The sequence below is a fragment of the Aegilops tauschii genome, chromosome 5, assembly GCF_002575655.3.
Source record: "Aegilops tauschii subsp. strangulata cultivar AL8/78 chromosome 5, Aet v6.0, whole genome shotgun sequence".
NCBI classification, from domain to species: domain Eukaryota; kingdom Viridiplantae; phylum Streptophyta; class Magnoliopsida; order Poales; family Poaceae; genus Aegilops; species Aegilops tauschii.
In genome coordinates this window covers 31158808-31176598 of record NC_053039.3, presented here as the reverse complement: position 1 = coordinate 31176598, position 17791 = coordinate 31158808, and the positions used below count along the sequence as shown (strand labels likewise).

Genomic DNA, 17791 nt, shown 5'->3' with positions numbered 1-17791 from the left:
AGCCACTAGTGAAACCTACGGCCCTCGGGTCTTATTTCTAATATATTTGCCTTGCGGTCTACTTTTCCTTTGCATTTTTATTCAGATCTATTAAAATCAAAAAATACAAAAATACCTTGCTGCATTCTATCTTTTTTTTTGGCGTTCGATCTATCAATCTACTACAATTTACCTCACGTCCGTTTGCCTATCTTGAGGCGCCGTACCCCGGAAGGATTGACAACCCCTTTAACTCGTCGGGTTGCGAGGTGTTGTTGTTTGTGTGCAGGTGCTGCTTACGTTGTGTTGCTTGGTTCTCCTACTGGTTCAATACCTTGGTTTCACAATTGAGGGAAATACCTACCGTCGCTGTGCTACATCATCCCTCCCTCTCCAGGGAAATACCGACGTAGTTCCAGCTGCCATCAAGGAGAATTTCTGGTGACGTTACCGGGGAGGATCTTCAACATAACCAGGTTCCTAATCAAAAATCTCATCTCCTTGCAATTTACATTGTTTGCCATTTGCCTCTCGTTTTCGTCTCCCCCACTTCACAAATTTTGCCGTTTTATTCACCCCTCCTTTTCCGTTCGCTGTTTTCTTGCCGGATCTTTTTTTAGTGCAATCTTGTTGTGTGGTCATCACGACTCGAGAGAACACGAGGTTATGTGATTTCTCAAATACCAACAACAATGATTTTATTGGCACTCCGCTTGCTCCTCCCGCCACAAGTGCGGAGACTTGTGATATTAATACTGCTTTGCTGAATCTGGTTATGAAAGACCAATTTTCCGGCACTCCTAATGAGGATGCCGCGTCCCATCTTAATACCTTCGTGGAATTATGCGATATGCAAAAGAAAAAAGATGTGGACAATGATGTGGTCAAGATGAAATTATTTCCGTTCTCTTTGCGTGATTCTGCAAAACTTTGGTTCTCCTCTTTGCCTCGCAATAGTATCGATTCTTGGAATAAGTGCAAAGATGCTTTCATCACTAACTATTTTCCTCCCGCAAAAATTATTTCCCTTAGAACCCAGATCATGAATTTAAAGCAACTTGAACATGAGCATGTTGCGCAATCTTGGGAAAGGATGAAAATGATGCTAAGGAATTGCCCAACTCATGGGTTAAATCTTTGGATGATCATACAATTTTTTTATGCGGGGTTGAATTTTGTTTCTCGTAATCTTTTAGATTCCGCCGCGGGTGGTACTTTTATGGAAATTACTTTGGGTGAAGCCACCAAATTGCTTGATAATATCATGGAAAATTATTCACAATGGCATGCCGAAAGAGCACCTACTAGTAAAAAGGTTAATTCGGTTGAAGAAATTTCTTCTTTGAGTGATAAAGTTGATGCTCTTATGAAATTGGTTGCTAGTAAAAGTGCTCCTATTGATTTTAATGATATGCCTTTGTCTACTTTGATTGAGCAAAATAGTGATGCCATTGATGTGAATTTTATCTCTAGAAATAATTTCAACAACAATGCTTATAGAGGAAATTTTAATCCTACGCCTTTTCCTTGTAATTCATCTAATAATTATGGTAATTCCTATGGAAATCAATCTTATAATAATAATAGGAACACCTCTGATATTGAGAATAATATTAAAGTATTTATCAACACACAAAAAGTTTTCAACACTTCCATAGAAGAAAAGTTGAATATGATTGATGATTTGTCTAGAAGTGTTGATAGAATTGCTCATGATGTGGAAAATCTCAAGATGAAATTTTTTGTGCCTAAAGTAGATGAATCAATTAAAGCTATTTATGTTTCTATGGATGAAAGTAAGAAAATAACTGCTATGCTTAGAGCTAAAAGGGAATTTTTAGAAAAAGCTTTTTCTAGTGATTATTCTTGCAAAAATGATGAAGATCTTAAAATGATTGTTGTTTCTTCTATTGATTCCTTGTTTAGTAAAGTTAAGAATGATGAAAAAGGGACTGGAGAAGAGTCAACTTTAGGTAGAATGCGTCCCAATATTTTGGAGGGTGAAAATCTTGTTGAGAAAATTGATAAAAGTGGGTTTGAAGAGGTCAAAACTTTAACTAGTGATGTGACCACTCTTTTGGATTACAAAGACTTTAATTATGATAGTTGCTTTTTGATTGATTGTATTTATTTTTTGCAATCCATGATAAATTCACCCCATGCTTATGAACAAAATAAAGCTTTTACTAAACATATTGTTGATGTTATGATGAAAGCTTTGGAAGAAAAATTGGAATTAGAATTATCAATTCCTAGAAAATTGCATGATGAGTGGGAACCTACTATCAAAGTCAAGATAAAAAATTATGAGTGTTTTGTTTTATGTGACTTGGGTGCTAGTGTTTCTACAGTTCTGAAATCTTTATGTGATGTGCTTGGTCTTACCGATATTGAATCGTGTTCTTTAAATTTGCACTTGGCGGATTCTACAATTAAAAAGCCTAGGGGAAGAATTAATGATGTTCTTATTCTTGATAATAGGAATTATGTGCCCATAGATTTCATTGTTCTTGATATTGATTGCAATCCCTCTTGTCCAATTATTCTTGGTAGACTGTTTTTACGCACTATCGGTGCCGTGATTGATATGAAAGAAGGAAATATTAAGTTCCAATTTCCTTTGAGGAAGGGTATGGAACACTTTCCTAGAACAAGAATTAAGCCACCATATGAATCAATCATGAGGGCATCTTATGGATCTAGCACCAAAGATGACAAAACTTAGATCCTTGCCTTACGCCGAGCTAAGGGCGTAAAACTATAGCGCTTGTTGGGAGGCAACCCAATGAATAAAATTTATTTTTGCTTTTTGCTTTCTATTCTTGTGTGTTAACACAATTATGCTACTATTATGATTGTGTTTTTATGTTTTAATTAGTGTTTGTGCCAAGTAAAGCCTTTAGGATCTTCTTGTGTGATAGTTGTTTAATCTTGCCGAAAAAGATAGAAACTTTGCGCTCACAAAAATAATTTTCATAAATCGCAGAAAAGATTTTTTCCCTGATTCATTTTGCAGAAGATTAATATACAAATTACCCTGGTCTTCCTAATTTGCTAGAGTTGTTGAAGTTCCATTAGTATTCGAAAGTTCCAGATTACTACAGACTGTTCTGTTTTGACATATTCTGTGTTCTTTGTGTTGTGTGCTTATTTTGATGGCTCTATGGTTTTCTTTGATGAGTTTTTTCCATAGAAAAGTTAGAATACAGTAGATATAATACAAAAACAAAATATGAATTGGTTTGACACAACACTTATAGTAGTGGTTTGCTTTCTTACACTAATGGATCTCACGAAGGTTTTGTAGTGTTTTGTGGGATTGAAGTTTTCAAGTTTTGGGTTATCTTACGATGGATGAAGGAAGGATGTAAGAGCCTAAGCTTGGGGATTCCCTAGAATCCCAAGCTATTATCCAAGAATGAGCAATCAACTAAGCTTGGGGATGCCCCCGAGTGGCATCCCCGCTTTCTTCCAACAACTATCGATATTTTACTCGAGGCTATATTTTTATTCGTCACAGGATATGTGTTTTGCTTGGAACGTCTTGTATGATATGTGTCTTTGCTTGTTCTATTTTGTGTTTTAAGTCATCAATCCTTGCTGGACACACCTATTTGAGAGAGCCAAAATTATGTCATGACTTGTTAGAATTGCTCTCTATGCTTTACTTAAATCTTTTATGAGCTAGGACTTGCTCTATGCTTCACTTATATATTTTTGAGCACGGTGTGCTTAGTATTTTTGAAGAAATGCTCTCTTGCTTCACTTAGATATATTTGAGAGTTAGTAAAATTTTCAAGAAATTCTCTCTTGCTTCACTTAAATTATTTTCAGAGAAAGAAAATTTCTTATGCTCATGATCTTCACTTATATTTGTTTGAGCTTATGAAAAGCAACACATGAAATTTAGTGCCAAAGTGATAGATATCCAAGAAGGATAAAGAAAAAATGTCGTGAAGAGCATTGGACCAAATAAACTTGATTCTTAGTAATAGTTTTGAGATATGATGATGTGATATGTGAGTTATGTTGATGAGTAATTGTCCTCTAGTAAGAATATTGGTGTTAAGGTTTGTGATTCCCTATGCATGCATGAAAGTCAATAATCATGCAATGAAAATTATATCTACTTGTGGTGCATTATTCGGTGTTAATTATGCTTAATGCTTGCTTATGAGATTATTCGTTTCTTGGTTGGTCGCTTCTCAATCTTTTTGCTAGCCTTCATTTTGCACCAAGTATGACCTTTACTTGTGCGTCCAAAATCCTTTAAACCAGTTTTGCCACATGAGTCCACTATATCTACCTATATGCGGTATTCTTTTGCCGTTCTAAGCAAATTTGCATGTGCCATCTCTAATTTTCAAAATAAACTTCTCTTTTGTGTGTTTGTTTCGCTCGCGGAACGGTAATGGGTGGCTAATATTTTCTATGCTAGATGTGTTATTCTCACGATGAGTGTTTATTCACCTGTCATTGCACGAGAGTAAGGGAAAGGTTTTAGGGATGCCCAGTCCCGAAATGCAAAAAGTATTTAGTTTATGTTGTCAAATAATAAATTCCTTGGAAAGTGTTGGTATGGAGGGCACCCGTGGATACTGTTAGCCATGGAAAGTGAAAGTATGGTGGAAAAAGGAATAAACTTTATTTTATGTTTGGTAACCGCCTATGCCATATCTAGCATGGAAAGTGTTCGGAACTCTAAGTCGTTTTTGTTGGTGGGATGGATACACCTCCCAAAATGTTTTTATCTCTAATTTTTCGTTTGAGCTCTGGCACCTCTACAAATCCCTACTTCCCTCTGCGAAGGGCCTTTCTTTTACTTTATGCAATTTTTATTTTTGAAATTTGAGTCTCCATCTTCTCTTACAAAAGCATCAACTAGGAGGCAATATGATCGTGCTCAAGTATTGGGTGTAGTTAATATTCGAGTGTGTTTGTGACGCCCGGATAATTAAGCTACAGTAATCCCACGCTAATGATGCCATGTCACCACGGTTACTGTTGTTAACCTCGCGATGATTCGAAACCATTTCAAAATTCAAATTCAAATTTATGTCAAAAATAACAGTTTTCAAAAGTTAAAATAAAAATGTTCGGAGTGTGCAGTTAAATGCCTAGGTAATTATTGTGGAGAAAACTCATTTCTAGAAATTGCCTAAATATTTTAAAGTGATTTAAAATAGAAAAGAAAATAACTAAAAGAAAAGAAATAAAATAAAGCAAAAGAAAAAAACACAAACCACTGGGCCAACCGTGGCCTAGTTGCCAGCTCAACTGGGCAAAGGCCCAACCGCCCCACACACTCACCTTATCCCCTCTCGCCTGAAACCCTAACTACCGCACCCCACTTTCCCCCTCCACACCGCCACTCCCTCTCCCCCTCTCGATCCAATCTGGATCGGGGCGAAACCCCACTAGCCCACTCCCCCTCCCCACGATTCCTCCCCTCGCCTCTACCCCCGCCCCCGATTCAGATCGGGGCGCGTCCCCGACGCCATCACGCCATCGATCCCGACGCCCATAGCCGTCCACCGCCGCTCGGAACGCCGCTCGACGCCGGGGCCACCTCGCCGATCCTTCTCCGCCGGACTGCCTCCCCTACGCGCATCGTCCCCGACCCCCACCTCAAGCATCGCTGCCATTGCCCTACGGCCCCAGTGAGCCCTGCCTCTCTTCCCCCTACTCACCGCGCACCTGCACCGCTCACGCCCGCGGTCACCGCGTCCGCGGTTGTGCTCCGGCCAGCGCCCGCTCCTGCGGCCTCACTGGGCCACGCGCTCGCAACCGCCTAGCCCGCCTGCGGCCGCACCCCGTTGCTCCCGCTGCCGACCCGCGCGCCTCGCCGCTCACTCGCCATCGCCAGCGCCTCTGTCCGCGCCTGGCTGGCTCCCGCCTCGCTCCGGCCGTGGCGTCCTGCCTCTACTGATGTTGCCGCCGTTCGACGCTGCCGCGCCACCCGCCTCCGTCGTTGCTGCCTCGCCGTGTCCGCATAGCCGCAGCCGCCTGCCCGCTAAGCTTCACCCTGAGCCCCCCAGCCAACCCCGCGGGCTCCCTCTCCTTCCCCTGGATTCCCGCGGGCTCGGGCTAGCCTCCGGTGGCCTCGGCGACGCAGGCCGCCGCCTGTAGCTCCGGTGCGGCGAGCCGCTGCCGTCCTGGTTGGCCGCCGACGCCCCCCCTGTGCGTGCACGCATGCCCGACCAAGGCCTCTGCCTTGCCTGGCTGTGCCACTGCCAGCGGGCCCTACCTAAGTTAATTAGGGCCTATGACAGTTGGGCCCCACGCCGAGAACATTAAAATAATAATAATAATAATAAATTAATTAATTAACTTAATTAATTTTGATTAATTAAACTAATCAATTAATTAAAATGTTAGTTAATTAATTAATCAGTCAATGACAGTGGGGCCCACCCCCTAATTAAATCCTGATTAGGTTAATTAAAATTGGTTAACTAAAATGTGTCACTGACTAGTGGGACCCACTAGTCAGGTTGACCAGTCAACCCCTGTTGACTGCTGACGTCAGCATGACATCATGCTGATGTCATAAATCCAATTTCGAATTAAAATAATTAAATAAATGCTAAAAATGATTTAAATCTTTTAAAATCAATATAGAATAAACCGTAGCTCGGATGGAAAAACTTTGTACATGAAAGGTGCTCAGAACGACGAGACGAATCTGAATGCGCGGCCCGTTCGTCCGCCACACATCCCTAACCTATTGAACTCTCAACTTTCCCCCTCCGATTCATCTGTCCGAAAACGCGAAACACCGGGAATACTTTCCCAGATGTTTCCCTCCTTCACCAGTATCGCCTACTACTACGTTAGGTCACCCCTAGCACTGCGTATTGCCATGTTATGCTTTGTGTTGCTTTGATTGCTCTATTATTTATTGTGTTCCCCCTCCGTTACTTCTTTCCGGTAGACCCCGAGACTGCCGGCGACCCCCAGTTCGACTACGCTGTTGACGACCCCTCCTTCTTGCCAGAGCAACCAGGCAAGCCCCCCCCCCTTGATAACCAGATATCGCCTATTCTTCTCTATACTGCTTGCATTAGAGTAGTATAACATGTTACTGCTTTCCGTTAATCCTATCCTGATGCATAGCCTGTCCTTACTACTACTATTGTTACCTTTACTTGCAATCCTACATGCTTAGTATAGGATGCTAGTTTTCCATCTGTGGCCCTACATTCTTGTCCGTCTGCTGTGCTATACTATCGGGCCGTGATCACTTGGGAGGTGTTCACGGGTATATACTATATAATTTATACATGATACATGTGGTGACTACAGTCGGGCCGGCTCGTGGAGCACCCGCGAGTGATTCACGGATTGGGGGCTGAAAGGACCTTTGTCCCGACGGCCCGCTGGGTGGATCTTTGTGGCGGAGCGACAGGGAAGGTTGATACCGCCTAGGTGAGAGGTGGGCCTGGCCCTGGTCGGTGTCCGCGGTTACATCAATTAATACGCTTAACGAGATCTTGGTATTTGATCTGAGTCTGGCCATTTGGTCTATACGCACTAACCAACTACGTGGGAAAGATATGGGCACTCGACGTCGTGGTATCAGCCGAAGCCTTCGTGACGTCAGCGACTGAGCGGCGCGCGCCGGGTTGGACCGCGTAACGTGACTTCCTTTGTAATGGAGGTGGCTAGGTCTGCTCTCCGGCCGCGTACGCAATGTGCAGGTGTGCAATGGGCGATGGGTCAAGACCCCTGCGCGCATAGGATTTAGACCGGCATGCTGACCTCTCTGTTGTGCCTAGGTAGGGCTGCGACGTGTTGATCTTCCGCGGCCGGGCATGACCCAGAAAAGTGTGTCCGCCAAATGGGATCGAGCGTGTTGGGTTATGTGGTGCACCCCTGCAGGGAAGTTTATCTATTCGAATAGCCATGTCCCTCGGTAAAAGGATGACCCGGAGTTGTACCTTGACCTTATGACAACTAGAACCGGATACTTAATAAAACACACCCTTCCAAGTGCCAGATACAACCCGGTGATCGCTCTCTAACAGGGCGACGAGGAGGGGATCGCCGGGTAGGATTATGCTATGCGATGCTACTTGGTGAACTTACCATCTACTCTCTCCTACATGCTGCAAGATGGAGGTGGCCAGAAGCGTAGTCTTCGACAGGATTAGCTATCCCCCTCTTATCTGGCATTCTGCAGTTCAGTCCACCGATATGGCCCTTTACACATATACCCCGTCATATGTAGTGTAGCTCCTTGCTTGCGAGTACTTTGGATGAGTACTCACGGTTGCTTTTCTCCCTCTTTTCCCGTTTCCATTCTACCTGGTTGTCGTAACCAGATGCTGGAGCCCAGGAGCTTGACGCCACCGTCGACGACGACCCCTACTACACCGAGGGTGCCTACTTCTATGTTCAGGCCGCCGCCGACCAGGAGTAGTTTAGGAGGATCCCAGGCAGGAGGCATGCGCCTCTTTCGATCTGTATCCCAGTTTGTGCTAGCCTTCTTAAGGCAAACTTGTTTAACTTATGTCTGTACTCAGATATTGTTGCTTCCGCTGACTCGTCTATGATCGAGCACTTGTATTCGAGCCCTCGAGGCCCCTGGCTTGTATTATGATGCTTGTATGACTTATTTATGTTTTAGAGTTGTGTTGTGATATCTTCCCGTGAGTCCCTGATCATGATCGTACACGTTTGCGTGCATGATTAGTGTACGATTGAATCGGGGGCGTCACAGTGTTGCATGAATGGATCAATGTTTGAGCATGATGGGCTAGGGATAGCTTGTTTTAGCATTGATATTTTGAAAGACATGGTTGCTTGTTAATATGCTTGAGTATCTAAATTATTATGTCAAAACTAGACTATTTCTTTGAATCATATAAAAGTCCAAATGTCCATGCAATAAAGAAAATAATATGATATCACTTGATGAACAACACTCCACATCAAAAATTCTGTTTTTATCACTTACCTACTCGAGGACGAGCAGGAGTTAAGCTTGGGGATGCTGATACGTCTCCAACGTATCTATAATTTTTGATTGTTCCATGCTGTTTTATTATCAATCTTGGATGTTTTATAATCATTTTATAGTCATTTTATATCATTTTTTGGTACTAACCTATTGACATAGTGCCAAGTGCCAGTTGCTGTTTTTTCCATGTTTTTACATCGCAGAAAATCAATATCAAATGGAGTCCAAATTTCACGAAACTCCACGATGATTTTTATGGGCCAGAAGAAAGGCAATGGTTGCACCTGGGGGAGTCCCAAGGAGGGGACAACCCACGAGGGCGCGCCAGGAGGCCCTCGCACACCCTGGTGTGTTGTGCCCACCTCGGGTACCCCCCGGACCGCCTCTTTGGTCTATAAATATCCCAATATTCCAGAAACCCTAAAAGCGTTGATGAAATACTCATCCAGGCGCCGCAGAGTCCAGAACCACCAGATCAAATCTAGACACCATCACGGAGGGGTTCACCACTTCCATTGGTGCCTCTCCGATGATGCGTGAGTAGTTCTTTGTAGACCTTCGGGTCCGTAGTTAGTAGCTAGATGGCTTTCTCTCTCTCGCTGAATTCTCAATACAATGGTCTCTTGGAGATCCATATGATGTAACTCTTTTTGCGGTGTGTTTGTTGGGATCTGATGAACTTCGAGTTTATGATCAGTCATATCTTTTATATCCATGAAAGTTATTTGAGTTTGTTTGATCTCTTATATGCATGATCTCTTATAGCCTCGTATTTCTTCTCCGATATTTGGGTTTTGTTTGGCCAACTTGATCTATTTATCTTGCAATGGGAAGAGGTGCCCGGTAGTGGGTTCGATCTTGAGGTACTCCATCCCAGTGACAGAAAGGGAACCGACACGCATGTATCATTGCTACTAAGGATAAAAAGACGAGATCTATATCTACCGCCATATAGATAAACGGGTCGTGTCTACATCATGTCATCGTTCTTATTGCATTACTCTGTTTTTCCATGAACTTAATACACTAGATGCATGCTGGATAGCGGTCGATGTGTGGAGTAATAGTAGTAGATGCAGGCAGGAGTCGGTCTACTAATATTGGATGTGATGCTTATGTAATGATCATTGCCTGGATATCGTTATAATTATTTGAAGTTCTATCAATTGCCCAATAGTAATTTGTTTACCCACCATTTGCTATTTTTCACGAGAGAAGCCAGAAGTGAAACCTACGGCCCTCGGGTCTTATTTTTCATATATTTGCCTTGCGATCTACTTTTCCTTTGCATTTTTATTCAGATCTATTAAACCAAAAAATACAAAAATACCTTGGTGCGTTTTATCTTTGTTTATTTTATTTGGCGTTCGATGTATCGATCTGCTATAATTTACCTCACGTCCGTTTGCCTATCTTGAGGCGTCGTACCCCGGAAGGGATTGACAACCCCTTTAACTTGTCGGGTTGCGAGGTGTTGTTGTTTGTGTGAAGGTGCTGCTTACGTTGTGTTGCTTGGTTCTCCTACTGGTTCGATACCTTGGTTTCCTAACTGAGGGAAATACCTACCGTCGCTGTCCTACATCACCCCTCCCTCTCCGGGGAAATACCGACGTAGTTCCAGCCGCCATCAGTTACAAACAGCAACGCATGCAGGTCAAATTCCTCCTGTTTGTGCTCATCCCACACACGTACACCGTTTCCATTCCACAGCTGTAAAAGTTCTTCAACTAATGGCCTTAGATACACATCAATGTCATTGCCGGGTTGCTTAGGGCCTTGGATGAGAACTGGCATCATAATGAACTTCCCCTTCATGCACAACCAAGGAGGAAGGTTATAGATACATAGAGTCACGGGCCAAGTGTTGTGATTGCTACTCTGCTCCCCAAAAGGATTAATGCCATCCGCGCTTAAACCAAACCATACGTTCCTTGCGTCACCTGCAAACTCATCCCAGTACTTTCTCTCAATTTTTCTCCACTTTGACCCGTCGGCGGGTGCTCTCAACTTCCCGTCTTTCTTACAGTCCTCTCTGTGCCATCGCATCAACTTGGCATGCTCTTTGTTTCTGAACAGACGTTTCAACCGTGGTATTATAGGAGCATACCACATCACCTTGGCAGGAACCCTCTTCCTGGGGTGCTCGCCATCAACATCACCATGGTCATCTCGTCTGATCTTATACCGCAATGCACCGCATACCAGGCATGCGTTCAAATCCTCGTACGCACCACGGTAGAGGATGCAGTCATTAGGGCATGCATGTATCTTCTGCACCTCCAATCCTAGAGGGCATACAACCTTCTTTGCTGCGTACGTACTGTCGAGCAATTCATTATCCTTTGGAAGCTTCTTCCTCAATATTTTCAGTAGCTTCTCAAATCCTTTGTCAGGCACACCATTCTCTGCCTTCCACTTCAGCAATTCCAGTACGGTACCGAGCTTTGTGTTGCCATCTTCGCAATTGGGGTACAACCCTTTTTTGTGATCCTCTAACATGCGATCGAACTTCAGCTTCTCCCTTTGACTTTCGCACTGTCTCTTTGCATCAACAATGACCTGGCGAAGATCATCATCGGGCACATCGTCTGGTTCCTCTTGATCTCCAGCTTCCCCCGTTGCAGCATCACCGTATTCAGGGGGCACATAGTTGTCATCATCCTCTTCTTCTTTGTTGTCTTCCATCATAACCCCTCTTTCTCCGTGCTTAGTCTAAATATTATAGTGTGGCATGAAACCCTTATAAAGCAGGTGGGTGTGAAGGGTTTTCGAGTCAGAGTAAGACCTCGTATTCCGACAGCTAGGGCATGGACAACACATAAAACCATTCTGCTTGTTTGCCTCAGCCACTGTGAGAAAATTATGCACGCCCGCAATGTACTCGGAGGTGCGTCTGTTACCGTGCATCCATTGTCGGTTCATCTGCGTGCATTATATATAATTAAGTGCGTCAAAAACCATTACAAAACATCATGAATAGATAAGTGACCAAATTAATAGAAGTTCATCATCACATTAAAACCAAAGTACATACATAGTTCTCCAGAGCATCTAATTAAACCATACATTGAAAACATGTAAAACATTTCAAGGCAACAAAAAATGTGATCATAATCGCAACCAAGGTAACAATTGATCCAACGGCATAATGATACCAAGCCTCGGTATGAATGACATATTTTCTAATCTTTCTAATCTTCAAGCGCAATGCATCCATCTTGATCTTGTGATCATCGACGACATCCACAACATGCAACTCCAATATCATCTTCTCCTCCTCAATTTTTTAAATTTTTCCTTCAAGTAATTATTTTCTTCTTCAACTAAATTTAACCTCTCGACAATAAGGTCGGTTGGAATTTCCAGTTCACATACCTCCTAGATGAAAAAATCTATGTCGCGTTGGTCGGCATAATTGTCATAAACAATAAATGGACCAAATAGTTATAAAACATAATATATACCACATCTGAATCATAGACAGGACGAGGGTCGACGGAGGCGGATACCAAAACCATCGCACTATATAATAACAAACAATAATAAAAGTAAGAAAATTACACAAGTATCTATCTAAATCATACTTAAGAACTTTTTTCTTTTATAAAGAAGGTAAGATCAAGAGGCTCACCACGGTGGTGCCGGCGAGGAGATTGGCGCGGGTGATCGATGGCGGTGAGGATGGGGACAGGACAGGACGGACCGTCAAACCTAGACAAATATCGAGGAAAATGGAGCTTGCACAAGGAGCTTCGAGAGGAGAAAGCTTAAGTATGACTCGGGCATTTCATCGAACACCTCATGTGCATAGGAGGTGAGCTAGAGCACCACAAAGCTCTTCCCTCGCCGGCCAGAAAAACAGAGCAGTGGAGTGCTCTGCTCGCGGGCGAGGGGATATATATATAGGCATCTCATTGGTCCCGGTTCGTGGCTGGAACCGGGACCAAAGGTCCCCCTTTGGTCCCGGTTCCAGCCACGAACCGGGACCAATGGTTGTGGGCCAGGAGCGAGGCACATTGGTCTCGGTTCGCGTCTGAAACCGGGACCAAAGGGTCCAGACGAACCGGGACCAATGCCCCATGAGGCCCGGCCGGCCCCCTGGCCTCACGAACCGGGACCGTTGCCCCATGGGTCCCGGTTCATGACTGAACCGGGACTAATGGGCTGGCCCGCCCTGGACCAAAGCCCTGTTTTCTACTAGTGTGAACATGTTCGACATCTCCGACAATAAATTTTTAGGAGTAATATCTTGAAATTCTGACACTCCCGTATGTTGCTTATCTATTCAAATCGAATTGGTGGGTGCATTCCAAAATCTATTTGCAAATTGCAACACTTATTGTATTTGGATTTGTCGAACACTGCTTTGACGGGTGAAATTCTTCAATGTTTTGACATGCATAAGGTACAATTGCTTCTGTCCGATAACAACAGTGTATCAGGAAAACATTCCCAACATTTTTGCAGAATAACACAGATTTGGAGTTCTTGGATCTTGCATGGAACAAGTTGTCTGGAAGATTGCCTACATGGATAGGAGATCTAGGGAAATTATGTTTGTACTTTGGACCACATTGCAATTTTTTCTGATAATATTCCAGTCAACATAGCAAGCCTTATGTATCTTCAATACTTGGATCTTTCATCCAACAATTTCTCTCGTGCAATACCTTGGCATCTATCGAACCTCACATCTATGACAAAAGCACAAAGGGATTACTGTATATGACTGATGGACATATTGGAGGCATTGGAATTAACAGTTGTTCCAAGGCATCGATCGAGATGGGGGCTAGTCGCCTCAGAGAAATATTATCAGTAGTTACAAAAGGACAACAACTTGTATATGGTAGAACACTTGTATATTTTGTGAGCATTGATTTATTTAGTAACTTCTTGACTGGTGAAATTCCTACGGGGAACACTTGTATAATTCCATCGAAAAAATTGAGTGGACAAATCCCAGACATGATTGGCGTTGTGCAGTCATTGGTATCTCTCGACCTCTCCCAAAATAACCTCTCCGGTGAAATCCCATCGAGCTTATCAAGTCTTACATCTTTGGAGGCCTTGAACCTGTCATACCACAATTTGTCTGGAAGGATATTCTCTGGCCACCAACTTGACATCCTCAACGTTGACAACCCGTCACTTATGTACATCGACTAGGCGGTGAAGAGCTCTCCAACATGTACATCGACTAACCGTTTTTTGCATCACGAGGGGCCAAAAAGAGCTCTCCAACAGCAACCCGTCACAAAGAGAAGATTCAAATAAGGAAAAACTAGGCGGTGAAGGACCGAGGCAGCCATAACGGGCTGGGACAGAAACAAAAACCCCGCCCGACAAACATAAAACCAGCCCGAAAACTGCACCTCCCAGCGTGAATCTCCGCATGAGAACGGACGGACAGAGATTTGACTGACAACGAATTGAAAAACAGTCGCCATAAAATAGCAAATCCGATTTTTTTTTTCATGCAACTTATTATTGGGAACGCTTCTTTCCAAGGGACTTACATATAGGTGATGTAAAATAGTACACTAAAAATGGTAAAATATACATCACCAAAATCGGTGTTTTTAGGGCAGAAGAAACATCCAACTCCAACAGCTGCCTTAAAATATACATCATATATGGCACGAGCGCTCCAACAGCTGCTCGAACTCCCGTGAAACCCATCTTGTTCGCCGGCTTTAGCTTCGATGCCATGGCGGCAGCGGCAGGTGAGGTCGAGCTTGGCGACGACGATGCAGTAGGGGGTCGACGATGGCGGGAACAGAACCAGGGGCCGACGGTGATGCGGTAGTGGATGGCTGCTGCGGGTAGAGGGCTCCCGACGACGGCTATGCGGCTGAGGAGGCGGGGGGTCGGGGCAGGATCGTAGCGGGGGTGAGGTGTCGATGAAGGAGCTGCGGGCTAGCGGCGGCGGCGCGGTGTGGCGATAGTGTCACGGCGGGTCCGAGGAGGGCTTGATGCCGGCGCCGGAGGGGTGGAGTTGACGTCGCGGCGGCGCAGCCGACAATCAGGCACGTGTGGGAGACTTCCGATCGGCAGTTGGACACACGCGTGGCCTTTCGGATTTTACATCACCACCCTAGGTGATATGTATTTAGATCACCTGAGGCAAATTTTACATCGTGATGTAATTTTTTTTCTTTCAAAAATTCACATCACGGGCTGCTGTTGGAGAGCTTTTTTTGGCCCTCGTGATGAAAAAACGGTTAAAACCTATTTTAGGGCACCTATTGGAGATGCTCTTACATAGTCGGCCCGAACTTATAAGAGGCCAAAACCGATCGATCTCGAGAGAACCCATCGATCCCAGCAACGATGGAAACGAAACCCTCCAATTCGCCCGCTGCCGCCGCCGATCGTGGGTGGGTGATTCTCGACGACTATGGGCACCTCAGAGACTCCCTCCGTGCCCAGGCTAACACCGTCGCGTACGCGCGAACCTCCACCGGCCAGTGCATCCGCGCCTCTTTCCGGCTGGCAGCGCCGCCGGGAAACTCCACCCTCTACGTCGGTTGTACGGACCTGCCTGGTTACGAGGTGTTTGAGCTGCCGGAGGTCATCGCGGCCCACGGAGACGCCATCCTCTTCAGGACGAGGGATGTGAGCGACCCGTACAGCTGTGGCCCGTTTGAGCACTTCGTGTACAGGGCCGGCGGCCCCTCCCGGCCGCCGTCGCTGTCGCTGCTCCCGCATTGCTAGTTTTGCTACCTTCCGATGCAATACGACAGAGACAACCACCAGCGACGAATGGCATTGGAGGGAACGGGCGTCCTCCACGGTGGCGAGGACGAGCTCGTGGTGGCCGAGCTCGACCAGTGGAGAGGGGAGCACGAGCTCTGTGTGCTGCGTCTTGGCCCCGTCAACCACCTCGAGTGGAAGATCAAGCGGGTGCCGGCCGCCGGAGTGCCGGAATCGTGGCTCTCCGACGCGGTCGTCCCCATCGCCGGCAGGTTCTTGTGCTGGGTGGACTACTATGTCGGCTTGGTGCTGTGCAACGTGTTGGACGCGAACCCCGTGCACCGTTATGTGCCGCTGCCGGCCGCAGCTGACGCGGTGCGGCCGCGAGACTACCACGATCGGGGGCTTTCCAGCAAGCGAACCCGGACCCTCGGCGTCACGGCGGGTGGCGCGGTGAAGCTGGTCAGCATCGACCCGCGCTGCTGCTGCGGCGACGTCGTCAAACCCTGGAGCAACTGCCATCGCTCCCGCTTCTCTTTCAGCGTCACCACCTGGACTCTCAATGTGGACTACGGCATGGCGTGGACAGAGGACGGCGTGTTCTACTCGGACGAGCTCTGGGCGCTCCCCGGCAGCGAGCCCCTCCCGCACGTCTTGGCGGAGTACCCGGTTGTCAGCATGGACGAGCCCGACAACGTCTGCCTCATGCTGAGGAGTGAGAAGCGGTGCCTCATCGGCGTCGATGACGGCGACGAGCAGATCTGGATGATCGAGGTGGACACGAGGAAGAAGGCGCTGCGGTCTGTTGTCCGATATGCCAGCAAAGGCGACGAGGATGGCGCGTCTAGGACTGATTACTTTAGCGTGAGTGGTTTCTTGACCTGTGAGTACATGCTGAATTAATTAGTACTCTCTCTTTCCCATAATATAAGACGAGTTTGCAAAAATGTCTTATATTATGGGACCGAGGGAGTAGTAGCTAGTACATCAAGCACCATCATTTAAGCTAGATTTCACTGCTTTTTCTATACCCAGTTTGGCACGAGCACGACACATGCCTCTTAGGGCATACTTTGCTATTAGTTCAGTAGCTTGGTATGTCATGAAGGCATGAACCACACAACATTTCATCTCGAGATAACCAAATGATTGCTCAATGATGTCTCAGCAAGACAAAATACCATTTCTTCATATCAATAGCCCATGGAATTATTATGGAATTCAGGTACATGCATGGTACATCTTGTTAGCGTAATCCTTAGAACTAAGTAAACAATGTATTGATCTCATGATAGAACACCTAATCATGATAAGAAATTGGGGACACTAGGTAGATACATTAGGGGTCGTGAGGGAATCAATAGCCCATGGTCAGGATTACGTAGAAGGCAGCTCTTACGTCCTAGATTTCCATTCCAACATGGTTGTCCTTTGAATGGAGCTAGATAATCGATTATATTTGGCTATCCGAAGTCCAAGTGACAGTATTTTCCTTAATTCAATAACATGCCCATTACATATACTAGCTAATTCTAATGGTTCAACACTAATCATGTCTGACCTAAATCTTAATTGCACCCATCATATTCTAGATCTTGTTAAGATTTGATTTGAATATACAGCAAGAAAAGTTCTGATTTATTTGGGATTTTGGAAAAAAATGAATAGGTTTGGGTATGGGTAGGCCAAAGCAAGGTAAGTTTTGATTTAGTTGGTGATTTGATTTGATAGAGTTAATGCATGACTTGGGGGTAGGGGAATCAAGGGGAGGGGGAGTTGGACGTATGACGTACACCCCTCTCCCCTTTAACAGTACAGATTTCAACCTCAAATTCGTATTCAAACTATGAAAGCACAATGTAAGCCTCTAAAAAATCGCCAAATATGGTACTAAGCAACAACAAATCAGGCAGATGTATGTTGTGGTATGGCTACTCATGGCCCACATATTTATAGAGATGCATCCATTGAGATGGCCTAGTCAAGTGAGCCATGAGACCGGATTGACTACCGTGCACGGAAGGTCCCTTGCATGGTCCAGCCATTGATTGTTGCACCCCAACGCTAGAAATGACCTCAAAACTATTTTAACTTTTTTCGCGTATAGCCACCTCGAAGCCCAATTAGCGCACGGGCTGCCCCAACCCTGACGAG

The 17791-nt window shown here is 45.1% G+C and overlaps 1 pseudogene; it reads left to right on the top strand.

Moving 5' to 3' along the window:
* The first annotated feature begins 12610 nt into the window (after positions 1-12610).
* LOC141022507 (receptor-like protein 35) lies at positions 12611-14207 on the top strand (annotated as a pseudogene).
* The last annotated feature ends 3584 nt before the right edge of the window (positions 14208-17791 follow it).